This window comes from Lissotriton vulgaris, chromosome 4_1 (assembly GCF_964263255.1).
Source record: "Lissotriton vulgaris chromosome 4_1, aLisVul1.2, whole genome shotgun sequence".
Taxonomy (NCBI): Eukaryota; Metazoa; Chordata; class Amphibia; order Caudata; family Salamandridae; genus Lissotriton; species Lissotriton vulgaris.
In genome coordinates, this window is record NC_141691.1 from 122,426,483 (window position 1) to 122,452,266 (window position 25,784).

The window sequence follows — 25,784 nt, forward strand, 5'->3', positions numbered from 1 at the left end:
GGACGCCGTGGCGGTGGCGTGAGCCGAAGCGGCGGAGTCTCCACAGGCTCTGGAGAAGGAGATCGCCCATACCCGACTTGAGACCGAACTCCCGGGAAGGTCGTGCTGGACACCTATACACGGCGACACCTACTCCGGGACCCTCACGGGGAGCCCCTGGCAGCATGGGGAAACCGAAAGGAGCCAAGGGATCCAGCCAGACCACCTCGGACTCTGAAGCCCAGGACAAGGAAGAGCATGGAGACCCAAAAAGACCTGGTGGCGCACCACTGCAGCAACAATTCGACCGTGTATTGGAAGCGATAGAGGCAACTCGGTCAGCCCTCCAACAGGACATTGCCCAGGTGGCGACGGGCCTGGGCCTCCTTAGGGCAGACCATGGGAAACTCTCTGACCGGGTCAAGGAGGTGGAGGGCACGGTGAAAACTTTAGAACCGGCGCAGAGAACCCTGGCTGCGACGATAAAGGATGCCTTGTCTCGAATTGAGACCCTCGAACGGAGGGCGGAGGATGCGGAAGGCCGCAACAGGAGGAATAACATTCGGGTGGTGGGCCTGCCGGAAAAAATCGAGGATGGCGATATGGTGCGATACTTGGAGACCTGGCTCCGAGACACGGTGGTCCCGGAGGGTCTGTCCTCCTTTTACACTCTAGAACGGGCCCACAGAGTCCCAGCACGGCCCCCACAGCAGGGACGGACCCCAAGGCCGGTGGTGGCGCGGTTGCTACATTTCCGGGACAGAGACCTGATCCTAAATGCCGCCAGGCATAATGGCCCGTTCCAGGTTGCAAACAGTCAGGTGAACATCTTCCCTGACTACACATACGAGACGCAGCGCAAGCGGTTCTCCTTCCTGGCGGTTAAGCGTGAACTCAGGAGTGAGGGCATCCAATATTCTCTCCTATTCCCCGCAAGGCTCCGTGTCATTGTCGACGACAAAACCCAGTTCTTCGACACCCCGGAGGAGGTCTGCGACTGGCTTGAACTGTACCGGACGGGGAAAGATGGTTTTGGCGCCTCGACCCAACAGGCGGAGGAGCCGGAACAAAGGAGGCGATCTAAGAGGGTCAGGAATCGCTGCGGCCGCACGGGAGGGCCCTCGACTGCGGAGACATCATCGGAACGGAGGGGAGTGTTAGAGGTTCTATCTGAACTGTCGGGAGCAAGAGGCGAAGTCATCGAGGAGGAGGAAGAAAACCCGGGTGCTCAGGGGGCACCATCGGACTCGGAGGATTCAGTGGCAGACAGTACCCATACACCGGTGATCACACCGAAGTCGGTGGAGGACCTTTTGGACGGACAAGGGTAATGGGGTATGCTGCCTTGTTTTGGGTGGGGGCCCGGCAGGGGGGAGGCGGTTGCCGCTCTTTATTGCTGACAACGAAGGAGAGAGGGTTGGGGGGCTTCTGTTCTTGCCCCGGAAGGTTTGACACCGGGGAGGGCTCGCTATAGTCCTGGTAGCCTGGGCGACGAGGGCCCACTGCCTCCGCCCAGCCCGCACCTGGCCCATAAGGCCTTCCTACGGTGGCGACCGTAGGGCTAGTGGGGGTTTTGGGGTTGATCTACGTAGAGGTTTGGATGGGATCTGGATGGTGCAGTTTGGGTCCTGTTCTGGGGTGGTTGGGGGGGGGTCTTGTTGGGTTATGGGTGTTTTGGTTCTGGTTGGGGAAAATGGCCGCCGTCAGCGCTGGGAGGATTGATGTTTTTTCTTTGAGTGGACCCGAACGGGGAGACTGTGCAAGAACACTCTGGGACAATGGCTGATGTTGCTAATTTGAAATGTGTTACTTGGAACGTGAGGGGGCTTCACACTATGTCCAGGCGTCACAAAGTCCATGCTTATTTAGTGCGTAGGGGAGTGCAAATGGCGCTGCTGCAGGAAACGCATCTGAACAAGGCGGAAGGGGCGGCGCTGCAGCGTAGGTGGCGAGGGCAGGTCTTTTCCACGGCGTACTCTGCTTATGCCAGGGGGGCGCTAATATGGATTAGGGCAGGAGTCCCCTTCCAGGTCACGAGGACAGTGGTGGACCCAGAGGGGCGTTTCGTGGCCATCTCAGGCACTCTAGGAGGCAGGGACCTGAACGTTTGCTGTGTGTATGCTCCTAATGTGGACCAGACTGCCTTCCTTTCCAGGTTATCGGGCTCGTTGGCCCACTTTTTCGCCAGGCCCCTCCTGCTGGGGGGGGACTTTAACTCCGTAGTGGATGTAGACATAGACCGCTCGCATCCCCCGCTCCCCGATTCCCCGGTCCGGCGGACGGCTAAGGGTCGTCAGGATTGGCAGACCCGATGGGGTTTGACGGACATTTGGAGGGCGCATCACCCCGCGACTAGAGATTATTCATACTTTTCGAGCCTACATGAGCTGCATGTCAGGCTGGATGGCTTTCTTGGTTCGTCCGAACTAGTTTCGGCAGCGGTCCGATCGGAGTACTTATCGCGGACCATCTCGGACCATAACCCCCTCCTGCTGGACATTCGCTGGTTCCCTGGGACGCCGGCAGTACCCACCTGGAAGATGCGCCCCGAGATCCTCGAGGACAGTGTCTTCAAGGCGGACCTAGGGGAGAGAATCTCGGATTATTTTGCGTCCAACGGCGGCTCCGCGAGTACTAGGGCGTTCGAATGGGACGCTTTTAAGGTGGTGGTGAGGGGCTACTGTATCTCCAAGAAGGTGGGCATGCGGCGTGTTATCCTGGCAGATTTAGACACAGCGGACCGAGCACTCCGCGAGCTCGAAATTAGCCGCCCCGGACACCCGGAATTGCAAACACGAACGGTAGAGGCGAGGGAGAAGGTAGCGGTGGAGGTCGAACGGCTCCGCTGTTTCGATTATAAGGCCTATACGGTCCGGTCCATTGCGGAGGGCGACAGGTCGAGCGCGTTGCTGGCGTGGCTGGCCAACCCCACGCGCCAGTCCCAAACGACGACAAATATGCGTAGGGCAGATGGGACCGAAGTGGGCACCCAACCGGAAATTCTTAGTTGCTTCCGGCATTACTACGAAAGTTTATACCGCAGTCGCTCCGCACGTGACTCAGACCGGCTTGATAACTATCTTAGCCCACTGGAACTCCGCACAGTAGGACAGGAAGTGGCGGAAACCCTGGGTTCTGATATCGACTTGGGGGAGATCCGCGGGGCCATCAAACGGATGGCGAGGAATAAGACCCCGGGCCTAGATGGCCTTCCGGTGGAGTTCTATGCAGCTTACGCTGACCTCTTGGCCCCTCGATTACTGGTGGTCTACAGGGAGGCGAAGAGGTTGGGTCGTCTCCCTGGCTCGATGTGTGAGGCGTTGGTGGTCCCGCTCCTCAAACCAGGCCGAGACTCGTCTGACCCGGGGTCCTACCGTCCCCTTTCAATGCTGACGGTGGACTACAAAATATTGAGCAGCATCCTGGCCTCGAGGCTGCTGGGACATATGAGTTCCCTAGTGCATGAGGACCAAGCCGGTTTCATCCCGCGGCGGAATACGACCATGAACATCCGAAGGTTGTTCCGCTTGCTTGGGGAGCCATTTGTGGACGCCCCGTCCCCGGTAGTCTTATCGGTGGACCTGGAGAAGGCTTTTGATAGCCTAGAGTGGGACTACCTATGCACGGTATTACGGAAATTCAGCCTCGGAGAGGGATTTGTCAGTTGGACTGCAGTCCTCTACGCTTCCGCTTCGGCCAGGGTTAGATCGGGCCCTTTGATTTCATCGCGATATCCGGTGGAGCGTGGCACGCGGCAAGGGTGCTCTTTATCCCCGCTTCTTTTTGCGCTGGCGGTGGAGCCACTGGCGATGCATCTTCGCTCGGGGGCCCACTATACGGGCTTATGGACAGCGGCGGGCCCGCATTACGTCTCGCTTTATGCGGACGACCTGTTGCTCTTCCTGGAGGATCCGGTCGACGCGCTGCGGGGAGCGGAATTAGCGCTAACGGAGTTCGGAGCGGTCTCAGGCCTCCAAGTGAATTGGTCTAAGACCTGCCTCTTCCCGATGCGTAGGGGTACCCCCACTCCTGCGCTAAGCAAGGAGATCAGATGGGAGCCCGACTGCTTTAAATACCTTGGGGTATTTGTGTACCACGACCAACCCGACCTCCTGGATGGGAACATTGCCCGTTGTATACGAGCACTCCGAGGGTGCATGGACTTTTGGGCCACGCTGCCGCTCTCAGTGGCGGGACGCATCGCCCTGCTCAAAATGGTGGCGCTCCCCCGGCTATTGTATTACTTCCGGACTTTGCCGATCTGGGTCCCACCAGCCACGTTTCGTCGCTTGCGTTCTATGGTGGTCGGGTTCCTCTGGGGAACGGGCCGGCGGCGGGTGGCCCTCAATACCCTGATGAGGCCGAAGGACGAGGGGGGGCTCGCTGTGCCGGACTTCGAGAAGTACTACCTAGCGGCGCAGCTCCAGACCTACACCCAGGAGATAGCCAGGGAATTCAGGGGCCCGGAAGACGGTAGAGGGAAGGGTATGGCCAGGCACGTCCTCTCCTTTATTGCGCTGCGACAGCGCCTGGTCCTACGGGACCTGTCGATGGAGGAGCGGACTGTCCGACTCTGTTGGAATCGGGCTCACAACAGAGGCCGCCTACGGACGCCATATGCGCCTGAAATACCGTTGGGGATGCTGACGGCCCTCCCCCACGGAGGGGATTGGTCGCGACTGGCGGACTGGGAGGATTCCGGTTTACAGCTCGTCGGGGACCTGTACGAGGACGGAGCGCTCCTGTCCTTTCAGGATCTCATTGACCGCTTTGGGATCCCCCGGGGCGACTTTCTGCTGCATTCGGCCATTGTGCGAGCGATCCAGGCGCACTGGCAAAACGGGCTGGAGGAACCTCAACTGTCTCAGGTGTGCCAGTACGTAATGATGTCGGCGGGCACGGTGAAGGCGGTCACTTGCCTCTACGGCAGGCTGATTACCGAGGGGTTGGTTCCTCTCACCACACTGAAGTCCCGCTGGGAAGAGGACATTGGTAGGGAGATCCCGGAGACGACCTGGTCCCAGTTGGTGAGGCGTGCCTGGAAGGGTACACGTAGCGCCCGTTTCCAACTGGTCCATTATTATGTTCTCCATAGAGCGTACCTGACCCCGGTAAAGATCAGGCGTTATTTTGCCACGGCTTCAGCGGAATGCCCTAGGTGCCCGGCTCAGGAGGCGGACCTCTTACACATGCTATGGGCCTGTCCAGGACTGACGTCCTACTGGCAGGAGGTGGCGACGACTTTGGAAGAGGTGACGGGGAGGCACTTATCATTTGATGCGGCGGTAGGGCTCTTGCACTGGTTCCCCCATACCCCCCGGAATAAAATCTCCAGTAAATTTATCGACCTGGGGCTCCTACTTGCTAAGCGAGAGGTGACCAGGAACTGGAAGGCACGAGCTGGTCCTACAGGCAGCAGATGGCACAGTGAGCTTTTGAAATGGGCGGCGGGTGAGAGCGCGCTAAGATATCAGTTGGCTTGGAGGCAGGGTAATGAGAAGGCGCAGGAGGCCGCGTTAGAATGGGAAACGCTGGTGCAGGCCCTCAGGGATTATTGTACCCCCAGCGATTCCGAAAGTGAAGGAGCAACTCGCCCTGAGTCCCGTTAAACATTAGCATTGACAGCACTATCACCTTCCCCGTGGGTCAAGCAGTGGATCCTATGTTGATGAGCTCCCTGACGCTGATGGTGGGGGGGGGGGGGAGGGGGGGTTTCACGGTTTCTGGGAAGTTTGGGGGGGGGTTTATTTTAGGGGTTTTGGGTTTGTTTAGAAAAGCAGACGACGGACAGTGTGTTATCCGGACCAGCTCCAGCTTCCTACTGACTCCTGCTACATTTGCCGCCCAACCCCAGGGATATGGGCTGATTGGCTGTACACAAACGTTATGGAAGGGGGTCGGTGGGCTATAAGTTGTATAAGTTGTTTATAATACGATGCTGGTCGCTACTGTATTGTTTTACTGATTCCTGCAATAAAAATATATAAAAAAAAAATAAAAAAAAAAAAATGAGTCTTACCTAGACTGCCGCTGCCGCTGCACACGCGCCTCCAACCGCTTGCACATCCCCAGGCAGACGGGGCAGCAGGACGATGCAGCAGGACGTCCGAAATATATAATTATAACGGGGAGACAGCGCCGAAGATGGCAGCCCCCGCTGTGTTGCACGTTTGGCACGCGCTCCTCCACATGCACTCTTCATGACATGGGCATAGAAAGGGGACTGTAGAATGTTCCCGATGGCAGTAGAGCACTTGCCGTGATTGGCTGGTTGTTGCAAACAGGAAAGGCAGTCTGGTGAGCAGATATTTACCGTACATGTGGTGGTGAAGACAGTACAGCACCAGTCTCTGCACCTGTTCATACTGTATAGCACCAGTATACAGTGCAAATGGCTGACAGTCCAGAACCCAGCAAGGCTCCAGCAGTACATACAGTACATACAGTGCAAATGGCTGACAGTCAAGAACCCAGCAAGGCTCCAGCAGTAGCAAGAAGAAGGAGATATGAAGCCAGTTACAAACTTAAAGTTGTGGATTTTGCAACGGAACATAATAACTGTGCTGCTGCAAGACAATATGGAGTAACTGAAAAGATGGTTCGGGCCTGGAGTGCAAATGAGAAAGCATTAAGGAGTATGCCAAGGGGTAAGTGTGCATTAAGAAGAGGCACCCCACATTGGCCAGAACTCGAAAAGCATGTAGCAGACATGGTGAATGAGCATCGCCAAAGCGGTTATGTAGTGACCCGAAATAAAATACGATTGGTTGCACTTCAGTGGGCCAAATCTAACCCAGATCACAGCAACAGATTTAAAGCCACTGTATCCTGGTGTACTAGATTCTTGGGAAGGCATAATCTGGTATTGAGGCAAAAGACAAAAATTGCCCAAAAATTACCTGCGGATCTTCATGCCAAAATGCATAGTTTCCATCGCTACGTTATTAAGCTGCGCAATGAACATGGCTATGCGCTAAGTAGTATCGGAAATATGGATGAAACTCCAATGAATTTTGATATGGTTGCAAACAAAACTGTCCATCAAAAAGGTGAAAAGACAATTTTAATAAAAACAACAGGACATGAGAAGTCCAGTTTTACAGTGGTACTGGCATGCACAGCTGATGGCGCAAAACTGAGACCAATGGTTATTTTCAAAAGAAAAACCATGCCGAAACTCAAGTTTCTTGTTGGTTGTTTTGTGCATGTGAATGAGAAAGGCTGGATGGATGAAGATGGGGTTAAGCTATGGCTTGATAATATTTGGAGCAGGCGACCAGGTGGACTTCTACAAAGACCTAGTCTACTGGTGTGGGATAGGTTGAGGGCTCATTTAACTCCAAGCACCAAGCAAAGGCTGGCAAGACTAAAAACAGATGCTGCAGTTATACCTGGAGGATTGACATCGTTGGTGCAGCCACTGGATGTGTGCCTAAACAAGCCATTTAAAGATCGCATCCGAGAACAGTGGAATGAGTGGATGGTTAGCGGTGAAAAAACATTCACAAAAGGAGGAAACATGCGCGCTCCACAGTTGGATGTTTTGTGCAACTTTGTCATAAAAGCCTGGAATGACATTGACACAGAAACAGTCATAAAGTCTTTCAAGAAGTGTGGCATATCAAATTCATTAGATGGTATGGAGGACGACTACTTGTGGCAAGATGAAGAGGATGCCAAAGCCGAGACCACACCATCTGATACGGAATTACCAGATCCATACGATGACTGCCTTACAGATGTACCACAAGATCTCATTGATTTACTTATGAGATCAGATGACGAAGAGGAGGATTCTGAAGGCTTTTAAAGGGAATCGCTTGGACTTATGAAAAGTTATGAAAAGTTTAATCCACTTGCACTGTTTCATGCACTAATTTATGTTTACCGTGACAGTTTTTCATATGGTTCTAAATAAAAATATTGCGACTAAAGCAATATTGTTTATACAACCAATTTGTTTGAGTTCAGTCTTTGAGTGTGTACAATAAACGCTTAACACTGTCCACTGATAAAGCCTAACTGCTCACCCACAGGGAGGAGGATTAGAATCACTAATACGGTAAGCCCAAAATAAATTCTCGAAATGGCTATGCAGGACTGCGTTGGACTGCGCTGGAAGTGGGGGTAGTCTTATACGGCGAGTATAGCACGAAACCTACATTTTATCAAGAAAAGTAGGGGGTCGTCTTATACGCCGGGTCATCTTATGCGCCGGAAAATACGGTATATATATATATCTATATATATCATACAAGCTTTACAAAATGTAAAGAATGGGTCACACTCACTGATGGTTTCTGTCTTCTTTAATACGATATCTAATTTCTTTTCAGAAACCAAATGTAAACAATGTCCCAACGCATTGATTAGGCGAATGCTTTTTTCTTTTTATTCATCCTTTTCATATTCTTTTTCAGCATGTCGACTCTAGATTTCTGTTTCATTTTTGTCAAACCAGTTTTGATTATATGTTGTTTGTATACCCTCCTCTAAAATCTCCGAGTTGTTTCTTGAGTGTGTTTTTCCATTTCTTCATTTTGGAACATATTCTCCGGATCCTTAAGAATTCACCATATGAGATGCTGTTGATCAAACTTGGTTGGTGGAAGCTTGCCACATGTATCAGTGCATTGTTTGCGGTTTTAATTCTATGAAGAGTGGTTTGAATTTTATTATCCTTCTCATGTATATTTCTGTATCCAAAAAGGTCCCTTTCGAATTGCTTATATCACATGTGAATTTCATATTCGCTCTCGTAGTATTGAGTATTTTGAAGTATTGGGAGATTTCCTCTTCAGTTTCATCCCAGATGATGAATAGCTCATCTATATATAGTAGCCACATGATGGTTTTGTTAACATATATATCATTTTCTTGTGTCCATGCCACTTGTTGTTACCACCATCCCATGGTCAGACATGAGTAGCATGGTCAATGACTTGTTTGTTAAGTTAATTTCCAAATAAAAAAACATTCTGTGTTAGTCACATCTTTATCATTTCAAGCAACATTTTGTTGTGATGTGAAAATTGGATGTTTCTTTTCTTTAAAAAATATTCATATGCACATAGTATAATTCCATTGTCAATATTGGTATATAATGCAATCACATCCATCGTGATTAGTTTGAATGTATTTTGCCATGGGATTTCTTGTAGGTGTCTTATCAAGTCACTTGTATCTCTGAGATATGAATTGAGATCTTGGACATAATTCATTAGAAAGAAGTCAATATAGTTTGTGATGGGTTCCAGTAGTGAACCCTTAGCCAATATTATTCACCTCCCTGGTGGCTTAGGTGGATGTTTGTGGATTTTTGCTAGGAAGTAAACTGTCGCTGTTACTGAATGGCAAGTTGTTAAATAATTTTGTTCTTCTTCATCCAGTAATTTAGTTTGTGTTCAAGTATTCAATTTTATATTGTGGCGTCTGATTCTCTCTTAGTTTTTCAGAATATTCCCTGTTCTTTAATTGAGAATATGCTTCCTTCATGTAATCCTCTTTATCCATGATTATTATATTTCTACCTTTATCTGCTGTTTTTATCTCTATTGTCTAATCTTGTTGAAGCTCTTGAATTGACATTTTTGGGGGGAATGACACATTATTCACATGTTTATCTATTGTCAATTTATAGAGGTCTTGTGTTACTACATCGATCTTGTTACCAGAAGGTAATTGTGGGTAATAATGTGATTTTGTTTTTTACGACTAATTCCTGTTTCTATTTGTGGGCATTGATTATCAAGCTTTGAAATCTCCAAATTTGCCCCTTCAAGTCAATTAAAGCCTGGAGTCCAACTGAATTTTCTACTGTCAGTGCAATTGTAGGTGTTCAACCTTTTTTTGATAATCCCTCTTTTTTAGATTTTCCACAAATATTTTGTCTGATTTCACTTTCCTAATGTATTTGCCTAGGCCTATCCTTGTCTGTGCAAAATCAATATGTGTTAGAGGGCAGAACTGAAGCACACTTTTAAGAGACAGATTCTTTAATTTTTCTTTTTGATAAATTTATTACATTCAGATCTTGTGAAGCACGTCTATGTTTTTGATATATACATAGATCTGCATGAGGAAGTCTCATTGAAAACTCCTCCAAATATATAGACTTCTTTTTGCAAGAATTTGTTCGTGGACTACCCTCGTATATTCAGGACACTGGGAATTCTTAAAACATACTTCCTTCTCATATCCTTAGATGTGACTTCATTATATATGGTACAAAAGGGGGTGGTGATGGACGGAGCATCTGAACCAATCAAACACTCACACCCAGTCAAAAGATCTGGGTTTAATCCATCACCGTTCTTTAGCACACTCTGCCACCCCAGTTCAGACATGGCTATATGCAAATCAGTCTGACCCTGTGCCTCATGGGAACAGTCCAGCCCGAACTGCCAAGCCAAGCCTTCCCTGGACCGGAAACAAGCTTCCGAGAACCGGTTTCTGGCATTCCAGCCGTCTTCAGCCCGGCTTGCTTAAATCCAGTGGCAAAGTGAGCAAGGGACTCACGTCTGAGCATACCCTGCCACACTTATGGCGGCCAAAAGCGGTACAAAAGGGGGTGGTAATGGTTGGAGCATCTGAACCAATCAAACACTCACACCCAGTCAAAAGATCTGGGTTTAATCCATCAATGTTCTTTAGCCCACTCTCCGCCCCAGTTCAGACGTGAGTCCCTTGCTCACTTTGCCACTGGATTCAAGCAAGCCGGGCTGAAGACGGCTGGAATGCCAGAAACCGGTCCTCGGAAGTTTGTTTCCGGTCCAGGGAAGACATGGCTTGGCAGTTAGGGCTGGACTGTTCCCATGAGGCACATAGCCACGTCTGAACTGGGGTGGCAGAGTGGGCTAAAGAACGGTGATGGATTAAACCCAGATCATTTGACTGGGTGTGAGTGTTTGATTGATTCAGATGCTCCGTCCATCACCACCCCCTTTTGTACCGTTCATTATATATGAGCATTCACCGCAAAGATGGTGTAAAAGCCGTTGAATACTATCTGGGAAAGAGACCTTTGCATTTGTTTCACCACAACCGAATGTTAATCGATATGATAACCTATTGCCTTGATAACAACTATTACTTATTTCAAAACCAAATGTACCAACAAACAAGAGGAGTAGCAATGGGGGCTTGTTTTTCTCCCGGTTACTCTTGCCGCCACATGGGTTGGTGGGAGGAAAAGAAATTAGGAACAGAATATAGTGATCTAGCTAAAGAACAGAATATAGTGAAATAATGGATAATCATGTTATAGCTTGCTTAAGGTATATAGATGATTTATTCATTATCTAGCAGGGCACAGAGACAATGGCATGCAAATTTGTAAAGGCAATTAATGTTAATAATTTAAACTACATTTCACAGCCACAATCAGTCATGAATCAGTCAACTTTTTAGATATAGAGGTTTTTATCCACAACCAACAAATCGAGACTAAGAGCCATATGTATCAAGCCGTTTTTGAATCGCAAAGGCCGAAATTCGCAGAATTTCTGCCTTTGCGATTCGCAAACGGCCTTTTTGCATTTTTTACAATGTATCAAAAAAATCGCAATTTAAGGAATCGCAATAATTTGCGATTCCTTATTTTGCCATAGCATTTAAGGAATCACAAATTTTGCGATTCCTTAAATGATATGTATGATACAATTTTGAAGTGCGAATTTGTGTTAAGGAATCGCAATTTACCACCAACTTGTAGTTGGTGGTAATTTGCGATTTCTTATAATAATGCCCTATTTGGCATTTGTGAGGGTGGTATGTGACACACATACATGCCTATGGGGCATGTATGTGTGCCACATGCACACACATGTAGATTTCAGGGGTGCAGCAGGGTGTCTTTGAGATACCCCTGCACCCTTGTAATAATTCTCAAATTGCGATTAGCAAATTGCGAATTGGCAATTTGAGAATTATTGCACCATCATTCCTATGGGCCTCCTGGCCCATAGGAATGCATTGGAAATCATTCTTTATTTGCGATTTCGCAAATTGCGAATTCGCAAATAAAGAATGATAAGGAATTGCTAAAAAATAGCATTTTGTACATACATACCGTTTTGCGAATTCTAAATAGCGATTCGCAAAAAATTGCTATTTAGAAATCGAAAACGATATCTTGATACATCCGGGAGTAAGTTACACCGCAAAGACACCGCAGGCAATAGTGTATTGCACGCTACCCGCTACCATCCTCAACATCTCACACATAGTATGGAGAGATGTTGAGAATGAGATGCATTTGCAGCATGGATGCAGACCTGAAGTATGCACAAAAACAGAGTAAAGACTGTTTCTTGGCTACGGGTTACAGTGAGGTGACTATCAATAATGCGATAAAAAAAGCCAACAAATGGGATAGGTTGACATTGATATCAAAGACGGCTCTGAAAGCAGCATATTAACATACAATAAACAACACAAAGCATTATGCAAAATATTCAACAAGAGTTGGTTGGTAGTACTTAGTGACCCTACAATAGGCAAAGATCTTCCCAGATACCCTAACATAACGTTCAGAAAAGCAGTATCAATGAGAGATGCCCTTGTCAAATGTAGCCCCGAAATTAGACCTACAACCAATTGGCTAACTAAACGTAGTGGATTCTACAAATGCAATAATTGCAGAGCATGTAGATATGGGGTCAACAAAACTGTCTACAATATTCCATTTAGAACTGAGGCCAACAATATTAACAAACTTTTAACATGTCGCACTGAGTTTGTGGTCTATGTGTTGGAGTGATCATGTGGGTTGCAGTATGTGGGTAGCACAGAGCTACAGGCCCACAAGAGAATACTGCAGCATATGAGAGCAATCACAAACTCGGATCTGACTTACCCTGTGGCACGCCACTTTAGGGAGACTCGTTAAAACAATTTGGACCATCTCAAATATTTCTTGATTGATGCTATTCCTAGTTCAAGAAGAGGGGGCAACCGTGAAGCCAAGCTTCGACAGCTTGAAACTAAATATACTATCCGGTTAGACACTAAGACACCTAATGGTCACAACTCCAGCAAGGACATTTGCATATGTTTGTAGTTAATAAACTTACAGCATGCATACTCCCACCACTTGAATCAGCATTAGCAATATATTGACTCTTTTTATCTAAGATCTGCAATCAGCTCCAACAGCATTATGCTATTATATTTTAGTAAGAATTAATTTTAATACTAAAAAATCCTGTTTTTAACACACTACTTTTCATTATATATTTATATTGTTTCGCATTTGCGCTTTAGACACCTTGCACTTTTTGACTTAAACATCATTAAGTTCAAGGATCATACACTGATACTAGACCCTGTCTAGATATTTTAGCACAGACCAGCATTTGGGCATAATGCGATGCAGTATATATGTTTCCATTATGGTTTTAAACTAATTTATAAACCGTCCTGCAATAGAGAAGACATGAGGACAATTATTAGTAGTGGTTTTATTTCATTTTTAACCCTGCTTTATAAATGTATTATACAAGTATAACGATAACGTTATAGTATAACGTATACCGATATACGTTATACTATGACGATAAATCACCATCCTAGAAGACCTGGCCACGCTTTTCAATATACAATCTAAGTCATACTAGAATGAATATCTAGTTGATTTTGGGAACTGTATGACTTAGATTGTATATTGAAAAGCGTGGCCAGGTCTTCTAGGACTGTGATTGATAACCAGTCCATGCATTTAAATATGTCTAGCCTCTCTATGTCACTACTCTGAATATCTCCCCCTCACCATTCACCCTTGAGCACCCTTGCTATTTGCACGTTCCCTCTGGAGCAACCTACTATAGTTGTGTTTTTTTTAAACAGACAAACCTGAATTGAACCCTTTTTCTTATAGGCCTATCGTGGAGAAGTGTGGCTCACTGGTTAGAGGAGGCAGACCTGGAAGCAGAAGCAGAGGTCAGCCCGGGACCAGGGTTCAATTCCCGGCTCGACGGGGTCTTGAGTCCTAAAATGTCCATGGACTCGACAATTCTCGCTCCGGTGCCTACTTGATTCACGGGTTCACACTCTGCGACTCTGGGCAATAGCTTGCTTAATCTCCACAACGGCCCCTTGCGGCGGGATGCCTGGCTTTCACCTTGCGGATACCGTGCCGGGGTTATCTCACAGGGGAATACCAGGACGGGTTCCCTAAGCAAGCGCTTAGAAACCGGTTGGTGATATGCGCTATATAAATACCTGTACATTTACATTTACATTTCACTTATCAACTGTGACAGTAAAATTTTCCCCACAATTTTAGATTCTCGGCTGCGAAAAATTATCACCCCTTAAATGTCAATTAATCAACATGGATTTATCCTGGGTAGTGATATAAAGGATCATGTGAGACGTGTAATCGCTCTTTTGGATTGGGCTCAGGCAACAGAGTCCCTGTTAAGGGTGATCCTGTTGGACACCGAAAAAGCTTTCAACTGGGTCTCCTGGCGGTTTTTATGATATGTCCTACAGTGGAAAGGATTCTGTATGGAATTTATTCAAGCAATTAAGGCTGTATACGTTTCTCTAGAAGCTGCTATCCGTATATCTGGAAAGGAGTCAAGAATATTTAGTATTACTCGAGGAACCAGGCAAGGGTGCCCAGAGGCGGTCGCTCCCCCACGCAGCTCCCCACCCCGACTGCAGTGGTATCGTAGCGCTTGGCATTTGATCTGATTGCTGCCTCCTCGCATTGCTCCTATTATTGAACTGTGCTTCTCTTAATTATCCGCGCTGCCAAATCGATTTAATTTAATTAATTAAGACTCGTACACGCTTATTGGTGACTGTTTGCTGCCAAATATTAGAAAGCTACTATTCTGAAGCGCGCAGTCAGTGAGTCCGCATTGTGCCTTAATTTATTTTATTTCATTTGAATGTATGATTGCATAGCATAGCGTAGTATTGCCCCAATCCAGTTTGGTTTGTTGCCAGCAGCCATCTTTACGTTTGTTGTTGTGCCTCCCTGCCCGGACCTACACTCTGCCCTCGGCCTCCCAGCTGACCCTCCCTCCCACTGAATCTCCTGGTCCGGCCCTCCGCCATCTCCTCTGTGACCGTCCTGATCCTTCCAGAGGCGGTCGCTCCCCCACGCAGCTCCCCACCCCGACTGCAGTGGTATCGTAGCGCTTGGCATTTGATCTGATTGCTGCCTCCTCGCATTGCTCCTATTATTGAACTGTGCTTCTCTTAATTATCCGCACTGCCAAATCGATTTAATTTAATTAATTAAGACTCGTACACGCTTATTGGTGACTGTTTGCTGCCGGATATTAGAAAGCTACTATTCTGAAGCGCGCAGTCAGCGAGTCCGCATTGTGCCTTAATTTATTTTATTTCATTTGAATGTATGATTGCATAGCATAGCGTAGTATTGCCCCAATCCAGTTTGGTTTGTTGCCAGCAGCCATCTTTACGTTTGTTGTTGTGCCTCCCTGCCCGGACCTACACCCCGCCCTCGGCCTCCCAGCTGACCCTCCCTCGCCCCTCCCCCCGCCAACCATTTATGACAGATGCTTTTGCGTGCAGCATTTACGCGCAGCGGTCGCGCCCCATGCGCGCCGAAGGTGCGCCAAAGGTAAGCCCGTCTACGCCCGTCCGCGCCTGGACCGCGCCCAGCGCAAGACCCCCTGGCCCCCGCCGTACCAAGCCCACTAGATTCACATATTATGCCGCAACTCTCCTCGCCCTCAACCCCGGACGCACACCACAATGCTGCGAAGCCACCCCAGGACGTACCCACGGCCCTTTCGCCTGTCACACCTGCAAGTTCACCTGCTTCAGGACCCACACCAAACCCACTTCCTTCAAACACAGCTCCGACCCTAACCACCTGAAGTGCATCCTGCTGAACACCCGCTCGGCCCACAGACACGCAACTGAACTCTGGGACCTACTCGACACTGCGTCACCGGACATCGCCTTCCTTACAGAAACATGGATGAACACATCATCAGCACCCGACATCTCCATAGCCATCCCGGACGCCTACAAGATCATCCAAAAAGACCGCACCAACCAAACAGGAGGAGGCATCGCCATCATCCATCGGAACTCCATCAAAATCACGACCAGCTCCGACGATACTCTTGCAACCGCCGAACATCCCCACTTCCAGATCCACACCGACCCTAGGACCACACCTAGAGGCACCCTCATCTACAGGCCTCCTGGAACCCACACTCAATTCAGCGATGACATCACTGACTTCGTCAGCCCACATGCCCTCGCCTCCGAGAACTACATTCTATTAGGAGACCTCAACTTCCACCTTGAAAACAAACACGACAGCAACACCAACTCCCTTCTGGACAACCTGGCCAATCTCGGACTCAAACAACTTGTTGACACCCCCACCCATGTAGCCGGACACACGCTCGACCCTATCTTCACCTCCAGCAAGCACATTTCCTTCGACCGCACCACAGCTCTCCATTGGACGGACCACAGCTGTGTTCACTTCAGCTACAAAACCACCTTGACCCACAACCGCCCACAACCTATTCCTCTGAGAAACTGGAACAAAATCACCTCCGACCAACTCCTCACATCACTCAACCAAAACCCTCCCACCCTCTCATTGACCCAAACCAAGCGGCCACCAAACTCAAGCAATGGATCACCCACAGCGCTGACGAATTAGCACCCCTGAAAAAGCACCAGATCAATTCAGGGAGCAAAAAGGCTCCCTGGTTCAATGATGACCTTAAAAAATCCAAAAAGCAATGCCGCTCCCTAGAGAAAACATGGAGAAAAAACCCAACCACCGACAACATGGCCACCCTCAAGGCAGCCACCCGCAAACACCACCAACTGATTCGATCCACCAAGAAATCAGCATTCAAGGATCGTCTCGACAACAAAGCCCACAACAGCAAGGAACTTTTCAACATCGTCAAAGAATTCACCAACCCCGCCGCAGCATCTAACGACATCACTCCCTCCCAAGACCTCTGCGATGCGTTATCCTCCTTCTTCTACAACAAAATTGCCGACATTCACAACAGCTTCAAGAACACTCCCTGCAAACAACCCTCCCCACCCCCCTCAGATCCTACACCGCCAACTAACAACCTCAGGGCCTGGAACCCTATCACCACCGAAGAAACCATCCGCCTAATGAACTCAATCCACTCTGGCTCGCCAACCGACCCCTGCCCCCACCACATCTTCAACAAAGCTGACTCCATCATCGCACCCCATCTCCGTGATGTCATCAACTGCTCGTTCAACTATGCCTCCTTCTCAGAATGCTGGAAACACGCCGAACTCAGCGCCCTCTGGAAGAAACCCACAGCAGACCCCTCTGAACTTAAAAACTACCGACCCATATCCCTCCTCCCCTTCCCCGCCAAAGTAATTGAGAAAGCCGTCAACTGCCAGCTCGCCGCCTTCCTTGAATCCAACAACTCCATCGATCACTCTCAGTCCGGATTTCGAGCCAAACACAGCACCGAAACCGCCCTCATTGCAGCAACAGACAACATCCGAACACTACTGGATAACGGAGAAACAGCGGCCCTCATTCTTCTCGACCTCTCCGCCGCTTTCGACACAGTCTGCCACAGCACCCTTATACAACGCCTCAGCAACATCGGCATACAAGGAAAAGCCTTGGACTGGATCATCTCATTCCTCGCCGGGAGAACTCAAAGAGTCCGACTTCCCCCATTCAACTCAGAGGCCACTGAAGTCATCTGTGGAGTACCACAAGGATCATCACTCAGTCCCACCCTCTTCAACATTTACATGAGTCCACTCACCTCCATCGCGCGTCAACACAACCTTAACATCATCTCTTACGCCGACGACACCCAGTTAATCCTTTCCCTCACCAAAGACCCTAACACCGCCAAAACCAATCTTCACGAAGGCATGAAAGAAGTAGCCGAATGGATGAAACATAGCCGCCTAAAACTCAACTCAGACAAAACGGAGGTGCTCATCCTAGGATCTTCCCCCTCTGCCTGGGACGACTCTTGGTGGCCTTCCGCTCTGGGCACAGCACCCACACCCACAGACCAGGCACGCAACCTGGGCTTCATCCTAGGCTCCTCTCTCTCGATGTCCAGACAAGTCAACGCAGTCTCATCCTCCTGCTTCAACGTACTTCGTATTCTCAAAAAGATCTTCCGCTGGATCCCCCTCGAAACAAGAAAGACTGTCACCCACGCACTGGTCACGAGTCGCCTGGATTATGGTAACACACTATACGCCGGAATCACAGCAAAATTACAGAAAAAACTCCAACACATCCAAAACGCATCAGGGAGACTCGTATTGGACATCCCTCGCCAAGATCACATCACCGGACACCTAAAAGATCTCCACTGGCTTCCCGTCAACAAGAGAATTACTTTCCGTCTTCTCACCCACGCACACAAGGCCCTCTACAAACTAGGACCCGAATACCTCAACTCTCGACTGTCCTTCTACACACCCACCCGCCAACTAAGATCGTCCAATCAAGCCCTCGCCGCAGTCCCCCGCATCTGAAAATCCACCATGGGTGGCAGATCCTTCTCCTTCCTGGCGGCCAAGACCTGGAACTCACTCCCCACTCACCTCCGCCTTACTTAAAACCACATCTCCTTCAGAAAAGAACTTAAAACCTGGCTATTCGACAAAAATTGAACCCCCCTTCCCCAAGCGCCTTGAGACCCTCTGGGTGAGTAGTGCGCTATATAAATCCCTGAACTTGAACTTGAACTACTGTTTGCAATAAATATTGATTAATTTTTCAATAAATTAAGACATTAAGATCAAGCCAGTTAAAGTCCACAATATGGAATATAGAACATTGGCATATGCCGATGACATTGTGATTCTTACTAGTGATGTCCCCCTGGCCCTTCCAGCAGTGAGGTCTCTGGCGGAACAGTTTGGTACCTTTTCGTGTTAAAAATTTTATGTAGATAAACCCAGATTCTTCACTCACAGACCCAGTATCCAGCAGATTTGCCAATTGTTGCTGAAGCCACGTATTTGGGAATTAAAATCACACCGTTTGTAGATCAAATTCCTGATTTAAATATTTTACCAGTGATAGATAGTGTTAATAGAAAACTGAAGAGATTAGACCATTTACATCTTTCTCTTCATGGACGATGAAATGTTTTAAAAATGTTGATTCTTCCTAAATTTTTATATTTGTTTAGGACTATTCCTTTAGAATTTTTTGCTTCTTGCCTAGCAAAATTAGAGAGGATTTGCTCCAGATTTCTTTGGGGCTATCGAAGACCGAGAAGCGCTCTTAAATGGATGATTATTCTGAGATACCGGGGAGGGTGGGCTATCCCCATTTTTTGGAATACTATTGGGCATCGATGTTACAGTATATGGGGATTCTCTTAGTTGGGGCCAAGGCTATAATTCTGCTAGCTTCCAGACCAACCATTTATGAATTTGGACTGGGGGTTGAAGTAAAAAGCTGTTTGGTGAGGATATTATAGCCTAGCTATTATAAAAAGACCAAATTCAAAGTGCATAAGCCGCTTACTCTGTCTGGAAAACAAGTTCGGCGAAAGTTGAAGATTCCAAATACAACTATTTATACTCCATTATCTGCCTCCGGTATTCTCCCAGTAATTTTTCAGGATCACATCACATTTAGATGGGGGACGAAGGGAGTTCTATGTTTGGGTGGTTTATTTGATGGAGGCCAACTATTCACATTTATAAACGTGCAGGAGAAGTACGGTTTATTAAAACAAGATTTTTTTTATTTCGACAGATTCGTAGCTTTATAGAGAAAGACACACATGGGTCAGAGTTAAGATCCCTCTGGTTGAAATAATAGGTAAAAGGTCTTCGATAGGACAGATTTATCAGCAGTTACTGACGGCTTTTCCCGATGATATTTGCACTTGGAATGTAAAGTGGGAAAACAAGTTAGGAAATTCGGGAATAGACATAGGGGAATCGCTGGATTTGCTAATCAAATTCTAATAATTGGTAGACTTAGGAGCCAGCACTTCATGTTTATTTTTGATCTGTATTACACACTTGGTAAAATTGCTAAATGGGGGGGCATGAGGGGCAGGAATTGTAACAGGTGTGGACTACAAGCTGCAAATTCTGTTCATATGTTTTTTTCTTGCCCTAGATTAGACTTTTGTTTTTCGAGAAGTGGAAAAATTCCTGACTATGATTTTAGAGGGTGCCTTCTATCAAGAAGAGCGAGCATGAAGAATCTTACTAGATTCTTAAGAAAGCCCTCACTCACCAACCTAGTTGGTGACATGCTTCATCACCTGGCCTCACCAAGAGAGGCCGAGTGCCTCCCCGGTGTGCTGCAATGCCAGAATTACTGCGGACCTGGATTTTGTGGTGACAAGTGAAAGTGTGAATGAAGTGATTAAAAATGTCTAGATTGTGTCCAAAGAAGATAATTTTAAATAAATGGCCAATCAGACACACTAAAAACGCCCGGACTCCCCTACATTTATTAATTGGCGGTCAAGGCAGTTGGCTATTTATAATTTAGAATCTTAAATGTATAAAGCAAGAGGGTGCAGGAAAAAGGTTTTGGGTTGTCAAATATGGGTTCCAGTTACAAATTGGCTACAGGAAGTGTAGTTTTTTTTCTATTTTCTATTATATTTTATTGACTATATGTGACTGATGTGATTGCAGAAAAAGCTTTTCTTGGTAATTCTTTGTGGAAATGAAGGAGAGGAGGCCCCTGGGGTAAAATAATAGATGTATAGAGAATATTACAGCCTATCAATGTGTGATGTTATATACCCAAACCAATCCCATTATCTGTATGCTGTCTTTTCTTTTGTATGATGAATTTATCATGACCTGAATTATAGTATAAGTCCTTGTAAAAAATGGGATGAAATCAATAAAAATATACATATATTTTTTAAAGGAATATGTTCTTTTTAATGCTTTTTTGGCCCTGCGGGGTCACTCTGGGACCCCCTCCGCCCCCAGAGAACTGGGGGTCAGGGTGCTTCTACCCTGCCCCCTTTTCTTTTCTTAAAAGTTTTTTTTCTGTGAGATGGCTGCTAATCAGATCTCAGATTGAGATTGGGAGGGGTCCAAGATCCTCAGCGTCCCCCAGCTATACAAATTTGAATTTCTTTTAATATCTCCGCAACTACTAAACGGATTTACACCAATTAAGATAAAGATCGCTTTCTGGACCAACAGCTATCTTTCTGCTAAACTTGGTGTAATTCGTTCAGCAGTTCGTGCTATAGCTGTGTCTAAAATTCCTATGGAAATTAACATGGGGAAAACTCGTTTTGGGACACCCCCCTTTTCTCTGCTCCCATTTGATGGATCACCCCAAATGTTCAAAACACCAGCTGAAGAGAGTGGTAAACTGGTTTTACCTAATGGCTTCAATATTTTGCGCTGTTCGCAATACCTATTGGGGTAACAATGGCTGAATGTGACAAGTAAGTGATGTGTGACAGTAACTAGTTATAGTAATGGGATTTATCTTCTGATGCAATGGTTTCCCATCCATTGCGGAGAACCATGAATAACTATTTGCCTTGTATTGCTATGCCTTGTGCATTAGGTTTAGCATTTCATGTGAATGGTACGTTCCATCGAATACATGAGGGAATCATTGGTGATTTTAGCAGCTATAAATGGATCCATCTATTAATTTTATTTCATATACCCAGTTTAATCATGTGGAGTAATGAATTACGTGTCTTGCGCAGTTACTGATTGTATAATAATTTTTATAATAATTTAAGTAAACTGCCTGAACCTCCCGATAATTGCATCACAATATGTTTGTTACTTTTTGTAGTGTGTTTTCCATGTCTAAACATCATGTGATCAGTATAAAATATACTATTGCGGAGTGTATGTGATCAAGTCCAGGATTGGCTGAAATGCATCATGGCCGAAAATACTGCAATAAACCAGCAGAGAAAGTAAAAGTGGTGTCTGTGCCCTATTCTTGGTGTGAACAACGGGGGTATGTACATCTATGTGTGTATATGTATATATATTTATATGTTGTAAAGGTATGCATGGTAATATATGCATTGTAAAGACATTGGGCATTGCATGGTAAAGGATGTATGGTGAATGCATCCTGTTGTAAACATAGCGTTACAAAGGCTGTGTCCCTCAAACCTATAGGCGGCCCGCAATTAAATTGGTCAAGTGGACCATTATGTATGTTGGTCAGTGTGTATATTCTGTTGCCATTGTGACGGAGAATACACATCACCAACATATAAATCTAGTCCTGTATGTGTGAGGAAAGGGAATGTCTGATAATTATATGTGATTATCTCTATTATGTGATTAACGCTTAATACCTATATAATTGTATCCTACACGTGTTATAACTTTATTATAATCTTGATATTGTATAAGTTATGTATAGGTTTTCTTTATTGTATTGTGTATTTGAAGTAGAACCCAGAAGATCAGACTCCCTCCCTTCCTCTCTGAACCCACAGAGACCAAATTTTGAGTACCCAAAGGATCATCGCTCAGCCCCACGCTCTTCAACATCTACATGGCCCCCCTTGCTGCCATTGTCAGACAGCATGGGCACAGCATAGTATCCTACACCGACAACACCCAGCTCATCCTCTCCCTCACGAAGAACCCCAAAGACACCAGACTTTGCTTCCAGGAAGGAATGAAGGACGTCGCAGCTTGGATGAAAGATAGCTGCCTGAAGATCAACTCGGAGATGACTGAGGTCCTTATTCTCAGACCCTCCACCTCCACCCGGGATAACACCTGGTGGCCCTCTGCCCTCTGGAGTCCGCCCACCCCTACAGACCACGCACAGAACCTCAGCATCATTCTTGACACCTCCCTCACCATGACCCGCCAGATCAACTCCGTCGCCTCCACCAGTTTCAACTGCCTTCGCATCCTCCGCAAGACCTTCAAACGGATCCCCCCTGAATGCAGAAAGATCATCACCCATGCACTCATAACCAGCAGACTGAACTACGGCAACGCCCTCTACGCCGGAATCAACAGAACTCTTCTACACAAGCTCCAAACCATCCAGAACACCGCAGCCAGATTCGTCCTTGGGAACCCACGAACACATGACCCAAAACCTATGAGACCTCCACTGGCTCCCCGTCGTGAAGAGAATTTTCTTCAAACTTCTCACCCACGCCTACAAATAGCTCCACAACATCGGACCCAAATACCTCAACGAGAGAGTCTCCTTCCACGTACCCAAAAGGAACCTCCGCCGACCTCGCCCTGGCAGAGACCACCTGCATCCGCAGAAACAGAGCAGGCGGAAGAACCTTCTCCTACATCGTATCCAAGACCTGGAACAAGCTCCCAGTCAACATCATATGCTCCCCGACCCTGCACACCTTCAGGAAGAACCTCAAGACCTGGCTTTTCAACTGAACCGGTGCCGAACTAGCGCCTTGAGACCCTCACGGGTGAGTAGCGCGCTTTATAAACCCCTGATTCATTGATTGATTGAAGTGTTTCTGTTTATTTGTTTAGTTTTAGAGAAGATGTATTGTGTTCTTATGAAGTAATGTTAGTGTACCTTTACATATACCTACATGAGAAGGCTGTTCTAGGTTTCAGAACTTGTAGTGTTTAGGAGGAGTGCTGGAATCTAGATCCTTTGCTTGGTGGAGGCTGTTTGTATGAAACTAGCCTGGTTGCTCCTATGCCCATGGCAGCGTCTTTATTCACTACAATCTCTCGTTAGTCTCTGCACTGTTTCTTTGTTGCTAGCAGAAAGTGTTCTAATGAGACTAATTAGCTGTTGTTGGTCGTTTATTATTACAGCATTGTCATTAACAGCTGTAGGAAGCAGGCAGCCTAAAGTCTTCCTTTCGTCTGCAATTCAGCTGTGGAGTACACGCCTACAAGGAAAACTTTTCTCAAGTTAATAAGTGTGTTGTCAGGGCCACAGTAACTTTACAAGCCATAGACTTTCTGCACAGTGTTCTTAAAAGCACCCTTTTCACAGAATTTACAAAAATGTCATGGCGTGAACACAAACATTTTGAGTTAAGGTGCAAATTCCCTGGAAAATATTTTTAAGGGTGGAACAAATCTTTTCTTTGTGTCCCTCATCTGATGCAGGATCGATAGAGTCAGGGCATTTGAAGAGGGGGTTGGTGTTAGGAGCTTGTAAGTGTGCTCTCTTGGTTGAGAAGTGTGGCTCACTGGTTAGAGGAGGCAGACCTGGAAGCAGAGGTCAGCCCGGGACCAGGGTTCAATTCCTGGCTTGGCGGGGTCTTGAGTCCTAAAATGTCCATGGACTCGACAATTCTCGCTCCGGTGCCTACTCAATTCACGGGTTCACACTCTGCGACTCTGGGCAATAGCTTGCTTAATCTCCACAACAGCCCCTCGCGGCGGGATGCCTGGCTTTCACCTTGCGGAAACCCTGCTGGGGTATCTCACAGGGGAATACCAGGACGGGTTCCCTAAGCAAGCGCCTTGATACCTTTGGGTGATACGTGCGCTATATAAATCGCAATACATTTACATTTACATTTGATCAGCAGTGTGGTATTGGCTGTGAAACGACTAGTTGATGTGTACCATCAATGTGTTTGTGGAATTTGTCAATCTTCTCCTGGAAGAAGAGGTTGGTTGCATTGCACAGTTGTCGTTGGTGGTGTCTTGTTTGGGGTGCGGCAATGCTTGATGTTCTAGAAGAAAGCAATGCTTGATGAACTTGAAGAAAGTAATGTTTTGGTTGACAGCTGCATTGCTGGCACCGTCTGTGGTCTTAGTTTTAAAGATAAGATTACTTTGAGTTGTGAGTTCTGAGAGGCTCGAGGTCATCTCCTGGAGCTATGCTGGTCACCATTACTGCTTTGGTCTCCAGATAAGGCCCTTGCTCTTCATGAGTACTTGTGGATACCAGGGGGCTGATGGCTGGCTGATTCAAGGCATCAAGCCAGATGTTGACATCAGTGGATAGGACCCATCTGGTGGTGAGAGTATTCCAACCTTGACACTAAGTTATAATGAAGCAAACCTAGGACAAGAACAATCTCTGCACGGAGGGCTTGGGCTGACCACTGTCAGCTGGTCTGAAGTGTCAGGGCCCGATTCACAGAACTAACTTAAGACAAAATCCTAAACGTACTACCATTTTGGCATTTTCAGAAGGCACTTACTCATTTTGGTATTCACAGAAGGCACTTACTCATTTTGGTATTCAAAGAAGGTACACCAGTAGCCAATTGTGGAGATACCGAAGTACTTACCATAGTCAAATTTAGGGAGGAAGCACAGTGTCTGGGGTTCTATTTAGCAGGATACCAGCCAGACTAGTCAAACACACACTGACACCAGGCAAAAAAATAGGGGTAACCATGTTAGAAGAATCTTACCTTCCTACAGGCTAGCTGATGAGAATGTAGAGGGTAAGGTGGCACATATGGGGACCCCATTGTAAGGCCTGGTGAGCCATGAAAACGATCTTATGCTCAGACTCACAGATGAGAAGCCAGGACATTGACTATTGCGGCGGAGAGCTGAGTGTCCTTCCGCCAGTCAAATCGGTGGCCTGAACGCTCCCGGTGCCAGGGGTTACGGGCTCCACCAAAATAATAGGACATGTACTTCCCAGTGCTTTCTAGATGAAATCCTAGTGGTAGTTGCATCAAATGCAATACAATGCAAGCTGCAAGTCTTAATGGAAGAATAGGACTAAACAAGAGGGTGCACTGGTGCCTTCTCCAGTGAAGGTGAGTTAGTCTGAGAAGACATATCCTCTTTAGCCTTCCTCTGCCATGATACATGATACAGGTTCTGAGATCTAAAGAGACCATCCTTGAACAGTGCAC